This window comes from Erpetoichthys calabaricus, chromosome 17 (assembly GCF_900747795.2).
Source record: "Erpetoichthys calabaricus chromosome 17, fErpCal1.3, whole genome shotgun sequence".
NCBI classification, from domain to species: domain Eukaryota; kingdom Metazoa; phylum Chordata; class Cladistia; order Polypteriformes; family Polypteridae; genus Erpetoichthys; species Erpetoichthys calabaricus.
The window spans coordinates 7,127,324-7,131,384 of record NC_041410.2 but is presented as its reverse complement, the minus strand read 5'-3'; positions in this window follow the sequence as shown (position 1 = coordinate 7,131,384).

Here is a 4,061-nt window from a genome sequence, read left to right as displayed (position 1 = left end):
AGAAGGAGCGGGAAGCCGGCTAAGGCGGAACCTACTCCAAATGATGGAAATCGAGCTTAGCCAACCAGCATGCAGATACTTGAAGAACGTTGGTGATTGACAAGCTGTGATCCTATGGTGATCAAACAACGATCACTCATCCGCAGGGTGAACGGATAACTTGTGGGCGGTGAGTAGGGTCAATGGGGCTGACCAATCAGCGATAGAAATTGAGTTGAACGACTGGGCAGCGGTCAAATAAAACAAAATCAAACTCTTACTCGTCCGATTGATGGCATTCATTGTGTAGTAATATACGGGAACTCGTGACCTTGCTGCCTTGAACTGATTGGATCGGCCCACATGTACAATGCGAAAAGACGTAATACAGTAAAGGAAAGGAAGAAAACGCCACCTAATGTTGAGATATACGAGCGTGCACGTGTTTGTCCAGGGCGCTTTCGCGTTGCATTCTCGGTGTTGCCTTTATATGAATAACGTAATATGAAAAGGGTCGGTGCTGCACAACTGAAGTGGAGCTTGATGTCAAAGAAAGTGTCAGAGACACCGAATCGCGACCAACAGGTCTCACGGCTTAAGGAAAAAATGGATTGGATGTCTGCTCGAGTTATTCATCTGAAACGCATCTACTGTGACATGATAAGTACAATAAGTGAGAACCGTTGCGATCAAATAGAAATGCTGCTTCTCATATTTAAAAAAAGAAGTACACGTAGAAAACTCCAAATAAATTATTTGACATTTCCAGTAATGCAAAAAGTGAAGGAAATCCATTTCAAATTTCGTACAGCAAATATATCCTTCTAGAATTTGTAAGACAGATATGGGCTGGATTGTAATCAAGTCAAGTGGCTTTATTGTCCAAGTATTCATACATCATATTGCAGCATACAGCGTCACGAAATAACGCTCTCCAGGACCACCGCAGTGCAACATAAACACAGGACAAGTGCAAGACAGGTAAAGAGGTACACAAAACTATAAATGTTTCCTAAACTTGTTTTTATGTGACCCAGTGTTGTCCTCTTAGTGTCTTTGAGATCTGGAATCGCTGCCAAAACTCATCCCGTTGGTCCCCCTTGGAGAATCACAGACAACAGTCTTCTTTCACCTCTTGGTGATTCACCACAGCAGATCGTAGCAGAGCAACATCCATCCATTATCCAACCCGCTGAATCTGAACACAGGGTCACGGGGCAGCGCTGGAGCCAATCCCAGCCAACACAGGGCACAAGGCAGGAACCAATCCCGGGCAGGGTGCCAACCCACCGCAGGACACACACAAACACACCCACACACCAAACACACACTAGGGCCAATTGAGAATCGCCAATCCACCTAACCTGCATGTCTTTGGACTGTGGGAGGAAACCGGAGTGCCTGGAGGAAACCCACGCAGACACGGGGAGAACATGCAAACTCCATGCAGGGAGGACCAGGGAAGCGAACCCGGGTCCCCAGGTCTCCCAACTGCGAGGCAGCAGCGCTACACACTGCGCCACCGTGCCACCCCAGAGCAACATCGATGACTTAAATTGTCTACGGCAACCCATCACGAGACAATACGCAAACCGCACGAGACCTTTCTATCGAATTCTGACAATAAATAAAATTTCACCAATTGTACAATCACACATAATAATAATAATAATAATCATCCATCCATCCATTTTCCAACCCGCTGAATCCGAACACAGGGTCACGGGGGTCTTCTGGAGCCAATCCCAGCCAACACAGGGCACAAGGCAGGAACCAATCCTGGGCAGGGTGCCAACCCACCACAGTAATAATAATCATTTTTACTGAATTTTGACTATAAATACAATTTCATCAATAAACAGAAAACAAATCTTACAATCACACTTAATAAATAATAGTAATAATCCTTTTTATTGGATTCTGACAATAAATAAAATTTAATCAATAAATAGAAAAAAATAATTAAATTAATTAATAATTAAATTCTATTTAATCAATAAATAGAAAAAAACAATTGTACAATCACACATAATAATAATAATCCTTATTTTTGAATTCTGACTATAAATAAAATTCCATCAATAAATTGAAAAAAAAATCATACAATCACACAATAATAATAATTCTTTTTATTAAATTCTAACAATAAATAAAATTTCATCACAAAACAGAACCTCAGAACAGCACACACACCGGCACTGTGTGTTGGAGCTGGGGGGTCCTCTACAGCGCATCTTCAACCTGAGCCTGGAACAGGGGAGAGTCCCGAGGCTTTGGAAAACATCTTACATCACCCCAGTCCCAAAGGTATCACGTCCTGGTGAGCTGAACGACTTCCGGCCTGTCGCCCTGACGTCGCATGTGATGAAGACCATGGAGTGGCTGCTGCTTCACCACCAGAGGCCACAGGTCCACCACGCCCTCGACCTGCTGCAGTTCGCATACCAGGAGAAGGTGGGAGTGGAGGATGCCATCATCTACATGATACACCGATCCCTCTCCCACTTGGACAGAGGTAGTGGTGCAGTAAGAATTATGTTTCTAGACTTCTCTAGCGCCTTCAACACCATCCAACCTCTGCTCCTTAGGGACAAGCTGACAGAGATGGGAGTAGATTCATACCTGGTGGCATGGATCATGGACTATCTTACAGACAGACCTCAGTATGTACGTCTTGGGAACTGCACGTCTGACATTGTGGTCAGCAACACAGGAGCGCCACAGGGGTCTGTACTTTTACAGTCCTGTTCAGCCAACATACATCGGACTTCCAATACAACTCGGAGTCCTGCCACGTGCAAAAGTTCGCTGATGACACTGCTATCGTGGGCTGCATCAGGAGTGGGCATCAGGAGGAGTATAGGGACCTAATCAAGGACTTTGTTAAATGGTGCGACTCACACCACCTACACCTGAACACCAGCAAAACCAAGGAGCTGGTGATGGATTTTAGGAGACCCAGGCCCCTCATGGACCCCGTGATCATCAGAGGTGACTGTGTGCAGAGGGTGCAGACCTATAAATACCTGGGAGTGCAGCTGGATGATAAATTAGACTGGACTGCCAATACTGATGTTCTGTGCAAGAGAGGACAGAGCCGACTATACTTCCTTAGAAGGCTGGCGTCCTTCAACATCTGCAATAAGATGCTGCAGATGTTCTATCAGACGGTTGTGGTGAGCGCCTCTTCTACGCGGTGGTGTGCTGGGGAGGGACGCCTCACGCCTAAACAAACTGGTGAGGAAGGCAGGCTCTATTGTAGGCACGGAGCTGGACAGTTTGACATCTGTGGCAGAGCGACGGGCGCTGAGCAGACTCCTGTCAATCATGGAGAATCCACTGCATCCACTGAACAGGATCATCTCCAGACAGAGGAGCAGCTTCAGCGACAGACTGCTGTCACCATCCTGCTCCACTGACAGACTGAGGAGATCGTTCCTCCACCACACTAACTATCATTGTTATGGCGGACTGGTGGCTCTGAGGCTAGGGATCTGCACTGGCAATCGGAAGGTTGCCGGTTCGAATCCCGTAAAATGCCAATAGGGATTCTGCTCTGTTGGGCCCTTCAGCAAGGTCCTTAACCTGTAATTGCTGAGCGCTTTGAGTAGTGAGAAAAGCGCTATATAAATGCAAAGAATTATTATTTATTATTAATCTTTAATTTAATATTGTTTTTTTTGTATCAGTATGCTGCTGCTGGAGTATGTGAATTTCCCCTTGGGATTAATAAAGTATCTATCTATGTATCTATCTAACTATCTATCTATTATATAGTGCCTTTCATATTTATCTGTTTATCTATCTATTATATAGTGCTTTTCACATCTATCTATCTACCTACATCACGATAAGCCCCTCTTATATCATCAGTGACCAGACCCTCAAGTCTTTTGTCTGCAGTTCAGTCCTCCGTTTACCACACAATCGGATTCTTCCGGTGCACTCCTTGTGTTCTGTACTGCGAGTCTCTTGTCTGCCATTTGTGCAGTGGTTTTCCAGACCAGCAGGGGGCACACTGGTTCATTCAGTCAGAGGCGGTCACAGTGCAGCGATCAAAGAGAGGCGTTTGGTGTCCTCTA